Source organism: Globicephala melas, chromosome 3, assembly GCF_963455315.2.
Source record: "Globicephala melas chromosome 3, mGloMel1.2, whole genome shotgun sequence".
In the NCBI taxonomy this organism is placed as follows: domain Eukaryota; kingdom Metazoa; phylum Chordata; class Mammalia; order Artiodactyla; family Delphinidae; genus Globicephala; species Globicephala melas.
Window position 1 is genome coordinate 41714477 of NC_083316.1, and position 20818 is coordinate 41735294.

Sequence of the window (20818 nt, forward strand, 5' to 3'; positions counted from 1 at the left end):
ATTGGAGTATAATTGCTTTACAATGGTGTGTTAGTTTCTGCTTTATAACAAAGTGAATCAGTTATACATATACATATGTTCCCATATCTCTTCCCTCTTGCGTCTCCCTCCCTCCCACCCTCCGTATCCCACCCCTCCAGGCGGTCACAAAGCACCGAGCTGATCTCCCTGTGCTATGCGGCTGCTTCCCACTAGCTATCTACCTTACGTTTGGTAGTGTATATATGTCCATGTCTCTCTCGCGCTTTGTCACAGCTTACCCTTCCGCCTCTCCATATCCTCAAGTCCATTCTCTAGAAGGTCTGTGTCTTTATTCCTGTCTTACCCCTAGGTTCTTCATGACGTTTTTTGTTCCTTAAATTCCATATATATGTGTTACCATATGGTATTTGTCTTTCTCTTTCTGACTTACTTCACTCTGTATGGCAGACTCTAGGTCTATCCACCTCATTACAAATAGCTCAATTTCGTTTCTTTTTATGGCTAATATTCCATCGTATATATGTGCCACATTTTCTTTATCCATTCATCCGATGATGGACACTTAGATTGTTTACATCTCCGGGCTATTGTAAATAGAGCTGCAATGAACATTTTGGTGCATGACTATTTTTGAATTATGGTTTTCTCAGGGTATATGCCCAGTAGTGGGATTGCTGGGTCATATGGTAGTTCTATTTGGAGTTTTTAAAGGTACCGCCATACTGTTCTCCACAGTGGCTGTATCAATTTACATTCCCACCAACAGTGCAAGAGGGTTCCCTTTTTCCACACCCTCTCCAGAATTTATTGTTTCTAGATTTTTTGATGATGGCCATTCTGACTGGTGTGAGATGATATCTCATTGTAGTTTTGATTTGCATTTCTCTAATGATTAATGATGTTGAGCATTCTTTCATGTGTTTGTTGGCAGTCTGTATATCTTCTTTGGAGAAATGTCTATTTAGGTCTTCTGCCCATTTTTGGATTGGGTTATTTGTTTTTTTGTTATTCAGCTGCATGAGCTGCTTATAAATTTTGGAGATTAATCCTTTGTCTGTTGCTTCATGTGCAAATATTTTCTCCCATTCTGAGGGTTGTCTTTTGGTCTTGTTTATGGTTTCCTTTGCTGTGCAAAAGCTTTGAAGTTTCATTACGTCCCATTTGTTTATTTTTGTTTTTATTTCCATTACTCTAGGAGGTGGGTCAAAAAGGATCTTGCTGTGATTTATGTCATAGAGTGTTCTGCCTACGTTTTCCTCTAAGAGTTTGATAGTTTCTGGCCTTACACTTAGGTCTTTAATCCATTTTGAGCTTATTTCTGTGTATGGTGTTAGGGAGTGATCTAATCTTATACTTTTACATGTACCTGTCTAGTTTTCCCAGCACCACTTATTGAAGAGGCTGTCCTTTCTCCACTGTACATTCCTGCCTCCTTTATCAAAGATAAGGTGACCACATGTGCGTGGGTTTATCTCTGGGCTTTCTATCCTGTTACATTGATCTTTCTGTTTTTGTGCCAGTACCATACTGTCTTGATTACTGTAGCTTTGTAGTATAGTCTGAAGTCAGGGAGCCTGATTCCTCCAGCTCTGATTTTTGTTCTCAAGATTGCTTTGGCTATTCGGGGTCTTTTGTGTTTCCATACAAATTGTGAAACTTTTTGTTCTAGTTCTGTGAAAAATGCCAGTGGTAGTTTGATAGGGATTGCATTGAATCTGTAGATTGCTTTGGGTAGTAGAGTCATTTTCACAATGTTGATTCTTCCAATCCAAGAACAGGGTATATCTCTCCATCTATTTGTATCATCTTTAATTTCTTTCATCAGTGTCTTATAATTTTCTGCATACAGGTCTTTTGTCTCTTTAGGTAGGTTTACTCCTAAGTATTTTATTCTTTTTGTTGCAATGGTAAATGGGAGTGTTTTCTTGATTTCACTTTCAGATTTTTCATCATTCGTGTATAGGAATGCAAGAGATTTCTGTGCATTAATTTTGTATCCTGCTACTTTACCAAATTCATTGATTAGCTCTAGTAGTTTTCTGGTAGCATCTTTAGGATTCTCTATGTATAGTATCATGTCATCTGCAAACAGTGACAGCTTTACTTCTTCTTTTCCAATTTGGATTCCTTTTATTTCCTTTTCTTCTCTGATTGCTGTGGCTAAAACTTCCAAAACTATGTTGAATAAGAGTGGTGAGAGTGGGCAACCTTGTCTTGTTCCTGATCTTAGTGGAAATGCTTTCAGTTTTTCACCATTGAGGACAATGTTGGCTGTGGGTTTGTCATATATGGTCTTTATTATGTTGAGGAAAGTTCCCTCTATGCCTACTTTCTGCAGGGTTTTTATCATAAATGGGTGTTGAATTTTGTCGAAAGCTTTCTCTGCATCTATTTAGAGGATCATATGGTTTTTCTCCTTCAATTTGTTAATATGGTGTATCACATTGATTGATTTGCATATACTGAAGAATCCTTGCGTTCCTGGAATAAACCCCAGTTGATCATGGTGTATGATCTGTTTAATGTGCTGTTGGATTCTGTTTGCTAGTATTTTGTTGAGGATTTTTGCATCTATGTTCATCAGTGATATTAGCCTGTAGTTTTCTTTCTTTGTGACATCCTTGTCTGGTTTTGGTAGCAGGGTGATGGTGGCCTCGTAGAATGAGTTTGGGAGTGTTCCTCCCTCTGCAATATTTTGGAAGAGTTTGAGAAGGATAGGTGTTAGCTCTTCTCTAAATGTTTGATAGAATTCGCCTGTGAAGCCATCTGGTCCTGGGCTTTTGTTTGTTGGAAGATTTTTAATCACCATTTCAATTTCAGTGCTTGTGATTGATCTGTTCATATTTTCTATTTCTTCCTGATTCAGTCTTGGCAAGTTGTGCATTTCTAAGAATTTGTCCATTTCTTCCAGGTTGTCCATTTTATTGGCATATAGTTGCTTGTAGTAATCTCTCATGATCTTCTGTATTTCTGCAGCTTCAGTTGTTACTTGTCCTTTTGCATTTCTAATTCTATTGATTTGAGTCTTCCTTTTTTTCTTGATGAGTCTGGCTAATGGTTTATCAATTTAGTTTATCATCTCAAAGAACCAGCTTTTAGTTTTATTTATCTTTGCTATCGTTTCCTTCATTTCTTTTTCATTTATTTCTGATCTGATTTTTATGATTTCTTTCCTTCTGCTAACTTTGGGGTTTTTTTGTTCTTTCTCTAATTGATTTAGGTGCAAGGTTAGGTTGTTTATTCGAGATGTTTCCTGTTTCTTAAGGTAGCATTGTATTGCTATAAACTTCCCTCTTAGAACTGCTTTTGCTGCATCCCATAGATTTTGGGTCGTCGTGTCTCCATTGTCATTTGTTTCTAGGTATTTTTTTATTTCCTCTTTGATTTCTTCAGTGATCACTTCGTTATTAAGTAGTGTATTGTTTAGCCTCCATGTGTTTGTATTTTTTACAGATCTTTTCCTGTAATTGATATCTAGTCTCATAGCATTGTCGTCAGAAAAGATACTTGAAACAATTTCAATTTTCTTAAATTTACCAAGGCTTGATTTGTGACCCAAGATATGATCTATCCTGGAGAATGTTCCATGAGCACTTGAGAAAAATGTGTATTCTGTTCGTTTTGGAAGGAATGTCCTATAAATATCAATTAAGTCCATCTTGTTTAATGTATCATTTAAAGCTTGTGTTTCCTTTTTTATTTTCATTTTGGATGATCTGTCATTGGTGAAAGTGGGCTGTTAAAGTCCCCTACTATGAATGTGTTACTGTCGATTTCCCCTTTTATGGCTGTTAGTATTTGCCTTATGTATTGAGGTGCTCCTATGTTGGGTGCATAAATATTTACAATTGATATATCTTCTTCTTGGATCGATCCCTTGATCATTATGTAGTGTCTTTCTTTGTCTCTTCTAATAGTCTTTATTTTAAAGTCTATTTTGTCTGATATGAGAATTGCTACCCCAGCTTTCTTTTGATTTCTATTTGCATGAAATATCTTTTTCCATCCCCTTACTTTCAGTCTGTATGTGTCCCTAGGTCTGAAGTGGGTCTCTTGTAGACAGAAAATATATGGGTCTTGTTTTTGTATCCATTCAGCCAATCTGTGTCTTTTGGTGGGAGCATTTAGTCCATTTACATTTAAGGTAATTATCGATATGTATGTTCCTATTCCCATTTTCTTAATTGTTTTGGGTTTTTTATTGTAGGTCTTTTCCTTCTCTTGTGTTTCTTGTCCAGAGGAGTTCCTTTAGCAGTTGTTGTAAAGCTGGTTTGGTGGTGCTGAACTCTCTCAGCTTTTGCTTGTCTGTAAAGCTTTTAATTTCTCCATCTAATCTGAATGAGATCCTTGCTGGGTAGAGTAATCTTGGTTGCAGGTTTTTCTCCTTCATCACTTTAAATATGCCCTGCCACTCCCTTCTGGCTTGCAGAGTTTCTGCTGAAAGATCAGCTGTTAACCTTATGGGGATTCCCTTGTGTGTTATTTGTTGTTTTTCCCTTGCTGCTTTTAATATGTTTTCTTTGTATTTAATTTTTGACAGTTTGATTAATATGTGTCTTGGCATATTTCTCCTTGGATTTATCCTGTATGGGACTCTGTGCTTCCTGGACTTGATTAACTATTTCCTTTCCCATACTAGGGAAGTTTTCAACTATAATCTCTTCAAATATTTTCTCAGTCCCTTTCTTTTTCTCTTCTTCTTCTGGAACCCCTATAATTCGAATGTTGGTGCGTTTAATATTGTCCCAGAGGTCTCTGAGACTGTCCTCAGTTCTTTTCATTCTTTTTACTTTATTCTGCTCTGCAGTAGTTACTTTCACTATTTTATCTTCCAGGTCACTTATCCGTTTTTCTGCCTCAGTTATTCTGCTATTGATCCCATCTAGAGTATTTTTAATTTCATTTATTGTGTTGTTCATCATTGTTTGTTTCATCTTTAGTTCTTCTAGGTCCTTGTTAAATGTTTCTTGCATTTTGTCTATTCTATTTCCAAGATTTTGGATCATCTTTACTATCATTATTCTGAATTCATTTTCAGGTAGACTGCCTATTTCCTCTTCATTTGTTAGGTCTGGTGGGTTTTTATCTTGCTCCTTCATCTGCTGTGTGTTTTTCTGTCTTCTCATTTTGCTTATCTTACTGTGTTTGGGGTCTCCTTTTTGCTGGCAGCAGGTTCGTAGTTCCCGTTGATTTTGGTGTCTGTCCGCAGTGGCTAGGGTTGGTTCAGTGAGTTGTGTAGGCTTCCTGGTGGAGGGGACTAGTGCCTGTGTTCTGGTGGATGAGGCTGGATCTTGTCTTTTTGGTGGGCAGGTCCACGTCTGGAGGTGTGTTTCGGGGTGTCTGTGGACTTATTATGATTTTAGGCAGCCTCTCTGATAATGGGTGGGTTTGTGTTCCTGTCTTGCTAGTTGTTTGGCATAGGATGTCCAGCACTGTAGCTTGCTGGTCGTTGAGTGAAGCTGGGTGTTGGTGTTGAGATGGAGATCTCTGGGAGATTTTCGCCATTTGATATTATGTGGAGCTGGGAGGTCTCTTGTGGACCACTGTCCTGAAGTTGGTTCTCCCACCTCAGAGGCACAGCACTGACTTCTGGCTGCAACACCAAGAGCCTTTCATCCACACGGCTCAGAATAAAAGGGAGAAAAAGTAGAAAGAAAGAAATAGTAGAAGAAGAAAGAAAGAAAGAAAGAAAGAAAGAAAGAAAGAAAGAAAGAAAGAAAGAAAGAAAGAAAGAGAAGAAAGAAAGGAGGGAGGGAGGGAGGGAGGGAAGGGAAAAAAGAAAGAAAGAAGATAAAGTAAAATAAAATAAAGTAAGATAAAATATAATAAAGTTATTAAAATAAATAATTATTAAGAGAAAAAAAATTTAAAAAAAAACGGACGGATAGAACCCTAGGACAAATGGTGGAAGCAAAGCTATACAGACGAAATCTCACACAGAAGCATATACATACACATTCACAAAAAGAGGAAAAGGGGAAAAAATCATAAATCTTGCTGTCAAAGTCCACCTTCTTAATTTGGGATGATTCATTGTCTATTCATGCATTCCACAGATGCAGGTACATCAAGTTGATTGTGGGGCTTTAATCCGCTGCTTTTGAGGCTGCTGGGAGAGATTTCCCTTTCTCTTCTTTGTTCTCACAGCTCCCAGGGGCTCAGCTTTGGATTTGGCCCCGCCTCTGCGTGTAGGTCCCCGGAGGGCGTTTGTTCTTTGCTCAGACAGGACGGCGTTAAAGGAGCCGCTGATTCGGGGGCGCTGGCTCAGTCAGGCCGGGGAGAGGGAGGGGCAAGGAGTGCGGGGCGAGCCTGCGGCGGCAGAGGTCAGCGTGACGCAGCAGCCTGAGGTGCGCCGTGCGTTCTGCGGAAGTTGTTCCTGGATCCTGGGACCCTGGCAGTGGCGGGCTGGACAGGCTCCCCGGAAGGGGGGTGTGGAGAGTGACCTGTGCTCGCACACAGGCTTCTTGGTGGCGGCAGCAGCAGCCTTAGCATCTCATGCCCGTCTCTGGGGTCTGCGCTTTTAGCCGCGGCTCGCGCCCGTCTCTGGAGCTCCTTTAAGCGCACCAGGAAACAAAGAGGGAAGAAAAAGGTCTCTTGCCTCTGCGGCAGGTCCCTCCCGGCTAGCCGTGGCGCACTAACCCCCTGCAGGCTATGTTCCCGCCGCCAACCCCAGTCCTTTCCCGGCGCTCCGACCGAAGCCCAAGCCTCAGCTCCCAGCCCCGCCCGCCCCGGCGGGGGACCAGACAAGCCTCTCGGGCTGGTGAGTGCCGGTCGGCCCTGATCCTCTGTGTGGGAATCTCTCCGCTTTGCCCTCCGCACCCCTGTAGCTGTGCTCTCTTCCACGGCCCCGAAGCTTTCCCCCTCCGCCACCCGTAGTCTCCGCCCGCGAAGGGGCTTCCTAGTGTGTGGAAACGTTTCCTTCTTCCCAGCTCCCTCCCAGTGGTGCAGGTCCCGTCCCTGTTCTTTTGTCTGTGTTTTTTCTTTTTTCTTTTGCCCTACCCAGGTACGTGGGGGGTTTCTTGCCTTTTGGGAGGTCTGAGGTCTTCTGCCAGCGTTCAGTAGGTGTTCTGTAGGAGTTGTTCCACGTGTAGATGTATTTCTGGTGTATCTGTGGGGAGGAAGGTGATCTCCGCGTCTTACTCTCCCGCCATCTTCCCGGAAGCCCCTCTGCCATCTTGAATTGAGGTGTCGTGGGCAGCTCTTCTCCAGGCAGCCACGGAGCTGAGGTGTCAGACTGGCTGTTAGGTGCTGGAAACTCTAATCTGACATGTTAGGTGCAAGGCCTCTGCACACGGCCCCCTATAGGCAAGTGAAACTAGACTAAGCACAAAAGAAGAGTTTAGACCTTATCTTATTATCTGTATTCCATCTTACTTTCCCTGGGGTCCCTAGTGGGCTTTGCCAGTGACACTTTACCTCTACCACCCACTTCTGTTTCCTCATACCCTCTCGACAAAGTTTATTGTCAAACTTGTTGATCTTTTCAGAGTGTGTTATTCAAACTGGACTGATAAAAATGGTAATATGTATCCTTTATTATAAATGAGACCGTTAATTTTGAAAAGTCAGACAAAAAAGTCACTCAATTGTGATTTTAATTAAAGCAACCTGGTCAGACAGTGGTTTTCTCTTGGGGGCACCAGAGCCAAGTCTCTCTACAAGATGAATGATAGCTTGTCTCCCGTGTCCTTATTTTAGAACTATTTCTACAATTCCCGTCCAGTTATAGACGCTACCGGCATCTGAGTGGCCCACTCTCATGAAGAGGGAAAACCTGGATTCTTAAGAAAACTAAAAATGCAAATACTTTGGATCTGTTGAGTGTTCTCAGCTGTGATTAGGGATGGGCACTTATTTCCACCTCTAAGAATCAGGACTTTGCTCTTTACCTGAAGTTGTTGTCAGATATGAGAAGAACTGGAAGATAAGTTTGGTAGGACAAGTACTAAATCTTGATGCGCCTTGCAGAGTGATTTCCAAGAAATTTCTTGAAAGGTTGTCCAGATAAGCAGAAAGAACAAAGGAGATTTCTTGTTACTTAGATCAAGCTATTACAATTAGGGCACCTCTGAAGAAGAAATGTTTGTACCCCAATAAGGCCCAGAGGTTCAAATCAATGAAGACGTGAGTGTCACAGGCTGGGTCCCCTGGGTAGCAAACTTGAACAGAGAGAGCAGTGTGTGAGATGCTTCTGAAAGTGTGCTTGACACCTGCATAAGGAAAGAGAAGAAATCAGGATTGAGCACCAGGAGAAGTTGAACTTCAATGCTGGATATCTCAATGGAAGACACAGTCAACCCTGCAGGGAGTTCTGAAGATGGAATCATATTCAGAGGGACCCCACGTTGGGGAAAGGAGGGAAAATACCTTATAACTCTTGTTGATTAGTCACTGGATATGGGCTGCCCAGGAAAAAGGTAAGACTCTGTGTGTGTGTGCGTGTGTGCACACACGTGTAGGTCTCTCTTTGGCTGAGGCCATCCCTGTGGGGATGGCCAGCCAAAAGCAGTTTGTCTGCCGCACTCCTGGTAGGAATAATTCTTTCCGTCTTGAAGGGAGTGTTAAGTGGAGCACCACAGTGTCTACCACGCTGAATGATGTGGAAGTGAAGGAGTTATGGTAAAAGGATTGTGCCGTGAAAGCTGGTAGGATTGTTTCTTGCCTTTGAGGGAAATACAAAAGGAAGAATGCACTCAGAGTCAGGTAAGGTATTCCTTCACAAAGAACACTCTGTTGCTTATTTAGCACTGCTAGTGGATATTCTTGGCTTACCTGAACTGTGATCAAAAGGGTATAAATATTCTTATCCAAAGCTAGATACCTAAAAAAAAAAGGGCAGGGGGTGGGGGATAGATAACCTATTCCTAGAGGACAGCTTTAGGACCCAAAGCGAGGCAGGGAGACACTCATCTTTCAGATAGTGTCTGGCCACTTTTACTTGAGCTAATCCAGGCTCATAAGTGGAGCAATTCGTGCAAATTTCTCAGTCTGTGTGTATGTACATGAATATGTTGGAGGTGTTTGAATGCATTTTTTTGTTTGTCCATTTGTTTTTTTCTTTAAATTTATTTATTAATTTATTTTACTTTTGGCTGTATTGGGTCTTCGTTGCGGTGCGCGGGCTTCTCACTGCGGTGGCTTCTCTTGGTTCGGAGCACAGTCTCTAGGTGCGCGGGCTTCAGTAGTTGTGACACACAGGCTCTAGAGCGCAGGTTCAGTAGTTGTAGTGCATGGGCTTAGTTGCTCCACGGCATGTGGGATGTTCCCGGACCAGGGCTTGAACCCATGTCCCTTGCATTGGTAGGCAGATTCTTAACCACTGTGCCACCAGGGAAGCCCCTGTCCATTTGTTTTTACAAAAATTTGGTAGTGCTCTTGGCCTTTTTGTAGCTTTTTATTCCTTGGAGATCTATGTTTATTTTTTCTAAACATAAGAAACAACAGATATTTTATATTGTGTATTTTAAAATTCTAATTTTGAAGTCTCTGTGGTCTGGTTCTATTGTCTTATTTCTGCTTATTCTCACTCCTGTTGTCTGGTTTATGTGACTGATCATATTTGACCATGTGCTGGTCATTGTACTTGAAATATTATTTAGGAATGATTGTTCAAGGCTGTGGTTCCTTGGACTATCTGGATGACCCAAACCTGGGTTGCAAATTCACACAACAGCTGGTGTACTTTTGGCTTTTCATTTGCCTGAGGGTACAGGCCTTTGGATCCCAGTTTAATATATTTGGGGAAGAAGTGAGACTCCCCAGTTCTGGTGGGCCCCAGGCTTTGACTTCTTCCTTTTGCTTTTTGAGGCCACCAAAACAGCACCTCAGCTTTGCGTGTGTCTTCATGTTTGATGGTTGCTGTTGGGTCAAAGTAGCTTCATGTGCTCAGTTTACCTCCCTGGATTTGCCTTCTAGATTTTTGCATATTAAGTCCTCACTATCTTGTTAGCTTTTAGGTTTTATTAGTTAAAAAAAGTAAAAAATTAATTTCACCCAGTTTTTCATTTATTTGTTTTGTTTGGGGTTTTTTTTAGTTGTTCTTATTGGAAGGGAGGAAGCCTCTGGTGCTTCTTGTCTATGGCCAAAACCTGTGGCATTCTCTATGAGAATTCAAGGGAGATCAGGAGGCATCTTATTTAGTATCTCAAACTTTCAAGCTTATTTTGTTGGTTGAAGTTGAGTCAGATAGAATCATATATTAGCACTGCATTGTTCTAAGGACTTAAAATAAATAAAAATTGAAAATTCTCATTAAGCATGGATCTGATTTTCCATCTCAAATGTAACCACATAAATATAAGATGTTATATTAAATTATCATAATTTCTCTAAAACTAACAGAATGTGATACCCAAACTTTAAAAAATAAAGCTATAGAAATACATGCATCATCAATGACGTTTTCATTTTTAAGTTATTTAGAATTTACTGGAGGTGGGATTAACTTTTGATAGGTTATTTGAGGATGAGAAAATTAAAAAGGAGAAGTCAAGTATTTTTTTCAGTGCAGAGAGGCAGTTATTTTCAGTGATAGGAAGAAAATTCAGGTCTTCCTTATAATTATAGAGCTAGCACATAGTAATTACATGAGAAAAACCTCTCATAGATAACGATGCAATCTAAGCCATCCAGTTTAGGGTAATTTTCCTTATTTAAAAAGTGCCAAACACAATTAATGTTGAATAACTTTCAAAAGAATAATGAAATTTCATTTCCCCCATTCAAGATGACTCCAACCTAGAGACACAAGTTCCTCATTTCAGGAACTAGTTACCCACAAATGAACCCTTATGACATAAGTGAAACCAGAAACTCTTCAAGTGCTAGATTTATTTCCATGAGGTTGATGTAAACCAAAAAGATTCATTCTCTCAAAGGAATTGTTTCATCTCCCCTGCAATGCTGTGGCTTATAATAGAGTTATTATTAGCTTTGACCACAGTTACATCACTGGGACAGCCTCCCCACCTGCTCGGACCAAGAGTGATGTCCCTGTCTCTGGAATGCTGGTTGCACTTCCTCTTCATACCACTCAGCTGATACTTAGCTTTGCTAAATGTTACTTAGCCTTTTATGTGCATGGCTATCTCCTCAAGGAGACCGAACCCTTGAAGGGCAAGGGCCCTGCCACACCAGGCCTTGTTATAGGTCCCTGAAGTGCCCAGTCCCAGCACCTTCTACACAAGATGCTCAATACATGTTTGTTGATGGTAATGATAATTCATATTTTGACTTGGGCGAGAAATGTAACTTATTCATTATGTTGCCTCAGCTCCTAGCACATTCCCTGGCCCAGAATAGAAACTCAAGAAAAGTTTACTGAATGAATGAACAAATAAATGAAGGGATGAGTTGTTAGATAAAAATCTGGTTAGAAACATACACACAGAGAATGGAGATCATCATGATCAGATTATTTTTCAGGCTTTCTTTTTTTTTTTCTTTCTTTCTTTTTTGCTTCTTTTAGTTTACCATGAAAGGATAGACAAACTATGACATGATCAGTTTAATCAAGTACCATTAAATCCCACACCCCTTTTACTTGCCTCAGGCATATAGGGTATAAATGTGAAGTGTCCTGACTCTCCCGCCAATGCCATATATTTTGTTTTGTGAACAAACTGAGAAGTCCAGTGTCTGTGACATTCCGTCCCTGATCTTCTGCTCTACTTTAGAAGGAGAATGTGGGACTTCCCTGGTGGTCCAGTGGTAAAGACTCTGTGCTCCCAACGCAGGGGGCATGAGTTCGATCCCTAGTCAGGGAACTAAGATCCTGCATGTCACAGGGCGTGGCCAAAAAAAAATAAAAATTAAAAATAGAAGGAGAATGTGACCCATTCCCTGGAATTTGGAGAAAACAGGACATTGGAAAACCCTATTTGACCATAACAAGAGACAAGTGTCAAAATGTTATAAAGGAATAGCTTTAAATATCACTCCTCTCATCTAAAAGTTAAGTGTATCACCACTGGGTTAGCACTGAATTGTTCCTTTGCTAGAGTATTATTTTCTTTATTAGATGTATTATTCTCTAAGATTCCTTTTAGCTCAAAGATCAGTGTTTTTGTAGGGAGTGTAGAGTTTGGAGTTTGATGATCTGAGTGTCAAATTCTAGCTTCACTTTTCACAAAGTTGACTTTGAGCAAATCATGTAATCTGCTGACACCCCGACCCCTGCCCAGTTATTCCTGTGTAGACTGGGGTTTATAATTCCTGCCCTGTTTCTCATAGCATAACCATGAGACTCATTGGGGAAATACATATGAAAATCCATTAAGTATTAAACTATTCAGGTATTAGACATTAATGATAGTTAAAGAAGATAAATATCTTCCCAAGAGACTCGAGACCAGCGGGCTGAGCATTTCCTGAAGGGTGTTTCAGAGAACATGATTTTTTTTTCCACAAACGGTAATAGCCATGACATGACAAAATCATTTCAAACAAGAATGGGAAATTCTATGCTAAACAAAAGTAAGCAAATTCTTTTATTGTAGGACTTAGCAGAGCTGTTAACATGGTCATGTGCTTTGTGAATCTCTGAGCATTTCCCAGTGTAAATGGACAGGGTATCTTACAGGATTAGGATTCCACGGAGTACAACTTGGGGAGCACTGAGCTAGTTCATTGCCCAGACCAATCTCACACTAAGTCAGTGCTACTCCAAGTACCGAGAAATGTTTGTTCCCTGTCTGTGATGAGAAAAAGAGTTTATGAGAGAACATAAATCAACACATGCTTCCTTCATCAGGAAAGTCTTCCTACCGGAAAAAGAAAGTCAGTCAGCTGAGCACAGCTGATTTATTTTGGTGCAAGCTCCTCATCGGCTTGCATACCAGCAGTGGTCCTGTACTACTTTTTGAGGCATGGAGAAGGCTGGGAAGTGACTCTGGAGGGGAAAATGAAGGCGATCCAGAACAGTGTCACTTACTACCGAGCTCAGAAAACAAATAGTTATAATATATAATAGCCAAGGCTCTTGGTTTTTGTTGGCCTCTCTTATCAAAACTTTTGCCAGTCATTTTTCTTCTTTTCAGTGCTGTCATAGTACCAGAGTACCAACTTGCCTTTGGACTGAGAGTCCCACTTTTTCCAGAATTTAATTCTCAAGATGAAAAGAGAATGGGGATGGGCTTCCCTGGTGGCGCAGTGGTTGAGAGTCCGCCTGCCGATGCAGGGGACACGGGTTCGTGCCCCGGTCCGGGAGGATCCCGCGTGCCGCGGAGCGGCTGGGCCCGTGAGCCATGGCCGCTGGGCCTGCGCGTCCGGAGCCTGTGCTCCGCGGCGGGAGGGGCCACAGCGGTGAGAGGCCCGCGTACCAAAAAAAAAAGAATGGGCACGTTTGCCACCATCAACCTCATAAATCCACACACTAAAAATTATGTTAATCAGCACTATTTTAACTGAAAGGCCTCACTTATTTGATTTCTCTCTTATTTTTAGAGATAAATTTGATTTAATATTGTTTGCATATACTCAGACTCCCCATTAAACACACGTCCCTGGTATAAACCTACTGATCTTGACTTGCCAGCTCCCTAAAAGCCCTTTGCCCTTGGGATTATCATGACATTATTCGGTTGAGGACACCCCATGGAAATAGTGTTCCCATTAAATGTCAGTTTGTAGGAGTGAGGCTGTGGTTTCAGGCCTTCGAGCAGTGAAACACCTGGATGCTCTGTGGAGAGCAAGGCTAAGTAACTGCTCTTTGTGTATAACCCACTAGAGCACTTATCACAGTTGGCGTGTTGCTTGGTTGGCGTGTCGGACTGGGAGCTACTCGAAAATAGATACTCTGTATTATCTCTGTTTTACTTCTGTTGTCTCCTACAGTTACCAAATGAACATATGCTGACTTCCTAACAAACTGGCCCCAAATCCTATATCCCAATGAGTGTTTTCTTTTAAACAGGATTACCTTTGGAGGCAATGTAACGGTTCCAACAATACTGTCATTGCTGAAAGATCTTTGTCTGTGGCAACCTTTATCGGGCAGTCTTGATAGTAGGAAATATTTGTCTTTTGAGGATAGGTTTTTAGTTTTATTATTTTCCTTGATGGCTACCAAGCCTTGGAAGAAGTCATGCAGCTGAGACCATTTTGAGTCAAAAAAGAGTTGCAGGGGCTTCCCTATTGGGGCAGTGGATAAGACTCCATGCTGCCAATGCAGGGGGCCTGGGTTTGATCCCTGGTCAGGAAACTAGATCCCACATGCTGCAACTAAGTGTTCTCATGCCACAACTAAGGAACCTGTGTGCCGCAACTAAGGAGCCGGCGAGCTGCAACTAAGGAGCCCTGGAGCCACAACTAAGGAGCCAGCCTGCTGCAACTAAGACTCGGCGCAACCAAATAAATAAATAAATGTTTTAAAAAATAAGATAGCACTACAGTGTTGAAATAATAATTTAAAAAGCTGATTTATAACATAATTGTATTGGTTTTGCTATGTGGCTGGGATATCATTTCAGGCTTAGCTGTAGAGGACAGAATCCACTCTTGCTAATTCAAGCAAGAAGTAATTCAGTACAGGGTGTAAAATGGAAGTTGGAAAACAAACTTCAGGTTGTTTTTTCAAGAGTGACTCTCTAGGTCATGCCCTAGAACAAAGCTTCCAAGGGAGCGTCTATCTACCTTTGTTAAGATTGGGAAGATGCTGGCTCCAAAAGCACACCATCGCTGCTGCCCTTAATGCCCTTGTGTTCCCTGATCAGGAAGCTTCCCCTACAGCTGCAGGTGCCGGTATTCTGCCACACCTGCTGTCATCAATACCAGCAACATGACTATGCCTTTGACACCAAAATACCATCTTCGCCTTTTGCAGAGGTAGAAAAGCCAAATGCCTTCATGACCCGGCTTGCCGACAGGAAGGGAAGGAGTGAGGCCTCCACCAGACTCCTGCCGTCACATCTTGTGTGTGTGCACCTAAGGCTGAGCCCAAACCATATCTGGAATGGGAGAACAGAAAAGTCCTTTCTAGATTATAGAGCCTGCAGTACACCAAGCTTCTAGAACAGAGCTCCTCAGGGTGTGATCCTCCAACATCCTGCATCAGAATCTCTTGGAGAATTTATTAAAATGCCGATTCCCTGTCCCCATGCCAGCCCTCTGAGGTTAAGGCCCTCTGCATTCTAGGCACACTTCTCAGGTTGTTTTTACATTTATCACCAAGAGTTTCAAAGTGTAGTTTATCACCTGCTAATGGATGGCGAAATCAGTTTAGTGGGCTGTGATTAGCATTTTTTTTTTGCGGTACGCGGGCCTCTCACTGCTGTGGCCTCTCCCGTTGCAGAGCACAGGCTCCGGACGCGCAGGCTCAGCGGCCATGGCTCATGGGCCCAGCCACTCCGCGGCATGTGGGATCTTCCCGGACCGGGGCACGAAGCCGTGTCCCCTGCATCGGCAGGCAGACTCTCAACCACTGCGCCACCAGGGAAGCCCTGATTAGCATTTTTTAGAAAAGAAATAGAGTATAATAAAATAGACGGTATCTGAATGTATCGCATTAGTAAAGGTAAAGTGTTATTTCATAAAACTTTTGTTTTAGTTGGGTAGATATAGATATAAACTGGATCACAAGACCAAACATATTTCTTGTCATGCCGTGTGGTGAACAAGGTTTGAAAAATTCTTCTCCAGGAGGAGGTGAAACGTCTGTCAGGTGCTAATCCTCCAAGTCACCACCGCCAGTAAACAAACTGCAGGAAGTTCAAGAAAGAAGTTTCAAAATGTCCTGTGCAACCACAGATCGTTATTATACGTGTTTAATCTCCCAAGAGACTACTATGAAGAGTACAATTAGAGAAGAAACGGGTACTTATTAAGCATCTACTGTGGGCCAGACAGTCTGCCAAGCGTGTTCTCTATTTTCCTGGGTGAGCCTCATGACTACCAGTTCACAGATAGGAAATGTGGCTCAGAAGTTCAGTAACTCCCCCAAAGTCCCCTAGGTAGGAAGTGATGCCGCTCGGCATAGGGGATATAGAAGTCTCCCCTATATAGTAGTCTGCCCCTCTGGAGTGGAAAAGAGAAACTTGCTAGAACACTACTGTTATTTATTGGAAGAAAGAAATGAGGTCCTCTTGACGGGGCTTCTGGTTTCTTACTAGTGAAGGGATAGCGTCTTCATTGAGCTGCATCTGCCACTGAACAAATATTTGTTTCATTGTTATTCTCAAGATTTTTCCATAGCAATTTAAATTATTTCAGATTATCAAAGTAATATAATTTATTTTGTAATATAAATTATATTATAATATAATATATTATAATATAATATAAATTTATTAGAGTAATATATAGTAATATAGTAATATTATAATATATTAGTAATATTAGTAATTAGTAATATTAGTAATATATTAGTAATTAGTAATTAGTAATATTAGTAATATATTAGTAATTAGTAATTAGTAATATTAGTAATATTAGTAATATATTAGTAATATTATAATATATTATAATTATATAATATAAGTAATATAGTAATAATATAATATAAATTTATTATTAGTAATATAATTTATTAGAGAAAACTTGGAAAATAAGAAAAGAGAGAATACAAAAATCTCAATAATCCTACTCTTAAAGCTAACCACTTCCACCCACAAACACACACATAAACACAAATTGGGACTATATTTTTATATTAATATACACATATATATGTATATATGGTATCCTAATTTTGTTAATGACATTTACTTGTGCCACTAAATACTCATTAAAAACATACATTTTGGGCTTCCTTAGTGGCGCAGTGGTTGGGAGTCCGCCTGCCGATGCAGGGGGCGCGGGTTCGTGCCCTGGTCTGGGAGGGTCTCGCGTGCCGCGGAGCGGCTGGGCCCGTGGGCCGTGGCCGCTGTGCCTGCGCGTCCAGAGCCTGTGCTCCATGGCGGAAGAGGCCACAGCAGTGAGAGGCCTGAGTACCGCAAAAAAAACAAACAAACAAAAAACAACATACATTTTAAACAATCTCATAGAATTCAGTTTAATAAATATGTTGTTATTCATTTAAGTGAGGTCCTACTTTCAGACATTTAGGTTAACTTGAATTTTCAGCTATTAAATAATGCTGGGGTTAAAATCCTTAACCATGAATCTTGTTGTGATCTTTGATCTCCTTTATAATAAACTGCTAAATGTAGAATCACTGGTCCTGAGTTAAGAAACTTTTTAAGGCCGTTGACACACAATGCCAACCTACCCTCAGGAAACATATGTCTGTTCATGTCATCAGCAGGCATGAACCTGCCTCTTCCCCAATAGCAGGGTCATTGGGATCCTGAAATCATGACAATGTGGGGGTGGTTCTCTACAGCAGGCTCCTGGGAGTCATTTCATTACCCTCATAACCATGTGACCTTTGCCTTTTACACAATTAGTTTTGGGGGGCCCACTTATGGTATTACAATGGGGTTTTACTTTTAATCTGGGCCAATCTGATAAGGGAAAAATGGGCAAGTTGTTTCATTTTGCATATCTTTGAATACTAGTGAGACTGAGCTTTTTTTCACAGATATTTTGGCCATTGTCTATTCTTCTTTCCTAAATTGCGTACACTATCCTTTGCTTGTTTTCTTCTATTAGAGTATTCATATTTTTCTTATGATTCATAATAATTCTTTTAATAATAATAAAGGCTAATGTTATGTAAGCATTTATGTGCTAATATATTCTTTTAGGAGCTTTACAATGTTTTTGCTTTTAATCCTCACAGCAAACCTATGAGGTAAATATTATTATGTGTTTTGTGAATGTGAAAACAAAGGCTTAGAGAGGTAAAATTACTTGTCTATGGTCACACAGCTAGAAAGTGGCAGATCTGGGATCTAATCTCAGGTCATCCAATTCCCGAGTATCATTAGTTCACGAGATTAATCACGTTGCAAACATTACCCCCGGTTTATTACCTTTTAATTTGTTTGGGTTGGTTTGGGATGGAAAAAATATTGGTTAAGAATTAATTTAATAGAGGAGTTTCTGGATCCATCTTGGGCTATTCTGGGAAGGAAAGTGCATTTCTAACAAACAGAAGTGCTTTCTAATGGTAAGTCCATCAGTCAGTCTCTAATGTTCAGAAAATTGGGAGTTTGTGCCCAGACCAGGTGGTGAGGGTTACCTGGCTGACAGCAGCATACTCTCCCTTTCGGAGATAACCTGAGCCACTACAGGCATAAACATCCTTAATCATGGGACTCAGAAAGTGTACCCCTTTCCAGCTCCTATTGAGTATTCTGTGTCGGATCATCTCTGACCCCTACACGCATGCCCACAGGCAGAACTGCTCTCTTTGAGGCAGGTACGGGTGAGAGTTCAACTTAAGAGACAAGGAATCACTTTTTAATTACAGGTCCACAATCCCTTATTTGATATCCTTGGTTGTCAAATGTATTTTGGAATTCAGAGTAGCAAATTTTTCTAGAGGAAAATGAATAAATATTCACCCAAAGTGGGATTTAAAAAAAAGGCTGTGAATGAATTTACAGCAAGGTCACGTTTTGATGCCAAATGTTTTTGTCACAGATTTATCAGAGTAAATCAGTTTTTAGAGTTTTGGGATTTCTGAATTGTGGAAAACGGATTTGGGAATATAGTTCATCAGGGGCCCTGAGTTTATTGTCTGTTAGGAGATGATATAATGAGGTCAGTACTCCCACGTCCCCCTTGGAGTCCACTCATTATTCTATCCCCAATATTTGCAAAAGTGTCATCTCCAGGGTTCTCCCCTTCCAGTTTTGCAACTCAGGGGAAACGTGTCATTGTGAGATGCAGCAGAGAAAACCCTTATGTGATGTAGGGCCTGCTCTTTGTAGCTTCCTCCGTGGTCTTGGCAGTTAGGGGAGGCTGGCTTTCACCAGAGGGCCCCCACCAATCGCTGTCTCTTGATAAATGCTCCTTTTTGCACCCTGAGACCAGGAATAAGAAATACTCCTAGAAAGCTGGTGATATTCAGCGACTGTTTCTCTTCATGAGCGATGAGGTAACTTAAAAATGCTCTGCCGAGATGTAAATCTTTTACTTTTTGCCCATTTTTTTTTTTTAATAAATTTATTTTATTTATATTTGGCTATGTTGGGTCTTCATTGCTGTGTGCGGGCGTTCTCTGGTTGCGGCGAGTGGTGGCTACTCTTCGTTGTGGTGCGCGGGCTTCTCATTGTGGTGGCTTCTCTTGTTGCGGAGCACGAGCTCTAGGCACGCGGGCTTCAGTAGTTTTGGCACGTGGGCTCAGTAGTTGTGGCTCGCGGGCTCTAGAGTGCAGGCTCAGTAGTTGTGGTGCATGGACTTAGTTGCTCTGCGACATGTGGGATCTTCCCGGGCCAGGGCTCGAACCCGTGTCCCCTGCATTGGCAGGTGGATTCTAACCACTGCCCCACCAGGGAAGCCCCTTTGCCCCATCCTTACTAGAAATGAAGCACTTCTTGACTCGGAGAGATTAATAAGCATTTTCTGAACTGAAAAGTGCCAGATTCATCTTCCTTAAGTTCTGCTTTGATCATGTCATTTTCCTGCTCTAAAACTTTCAAAAGCTTTCCACTGCATACTGAATAAAGTCTTTCAAGACGTTTATGCTCTTCCTTTTGGCCTCTTCTCTAGGCTCCTGAAGAGGTGCAATGTCATATCCTGCTTCTGTTTCTCCTCTGTTCTTCCTTTCTCCCTCTCTTCCTTTCTTTCACAGACATGTACTGAGTATCTCTTATGTGCCAGGCAGTGTACAAACAGTAGTAAATAGAAGAGACATCATCACTGCCTCCATGGAGCTTTCTTGTAATCTGTGCTTCTGTAGCCGCCACCATTGGTTCCCTCCCCATGTTCCCTCCCCATGACCACTTAAGCATGCATCTGTCCAATTTCCAGCACCGGCATTTCTTTCCCTGGGAGTTTTCTGTGAGCGACAGAGCTTACTTTGTCATCTATATGGCAGGTTGGAAGTGTTGAGGAATTAAAGCCCCCCATCTTAAAGCATTTTTCAATCTATGGATGGAAAACCTAATTACTCTTCTCCCTTACCCCTTGTGGGGAGATAACTCTGAGGTGCAGGTTTTATATTGAATCCCAGAATTCCCTGGCAGGATTCAATTCTAGTTACCTACAGGGGCAACTTGTTTAATAATAAACCCTTTATTAGTTCTCTTTTCTACCCTGTCTTATTTCCCCAACTCCTTACCAAAATTTCCTGGAATTAACTTCAAAATAAACTACCTGCACTTGAGTTTTATCTAGTCTGGCTTGGAGCGAACCCGAAGTTATTTCCTGAATAGCCTTGCACTTTCTTATGTCTGCATAAGACGTAGCACAGAATGGTGGGGAAAGCAGAGATTTTGGCATCAGACAGACCTGGGTTTGAATTTTGGCCCTGCCATAGACTGACCTGTGACCCTGGGTATATTTATAGAAGCGGGAAACTGGACATAAAGAGGAGGATATTGACAATGGCACATAGTTGGCACTCAAGTTGAATTTTGTCTTTCTAAATTCCACTATCTTTATTCAAGCTATTCTTTCTGGATGGAATGTTCTTTTCTCACCATTTTTGCCTATGGAAATCTTGCATTTGCCTCTGAGTCCACATCAGCCATGAGGTCTTCTCTGAATATGTAGGAGAGAATGAGATCTTTCGCTCCCCATTTCCTTTAGTACATGTTACTAGGAGCATTTAGCTAACCTGCTTTATAATTCTTTGCCCCCATCCTACCTGCCCTACTCATTGTAAACTGACAGTGGGCAGGAGCCACATCTGGCTCTAGGACAAGGCATTCTGTTTGCTGAGCATCTAGTAGAACTTCCCCTAGCGCTCTGGTTGGTGGAACCATGGTGAGCAGCTTACGTTCCGGGAGAA

At 41.4% G+C, this 20818-nt stretch overlaps 1 long non-coding RNA gene across 1 annotated transcript in view; it reads left to right on the forward strand.

Moving 5' to 3' along the window:
- The window catches only part of LOC132597067 (uncharacterized), a 165036-nt gene that overhangs the window by 30294 nt on the left and 113924 nt on the right, over nucleotides 1–20818 (forward strand). The window lies entirely within an intron of this gene.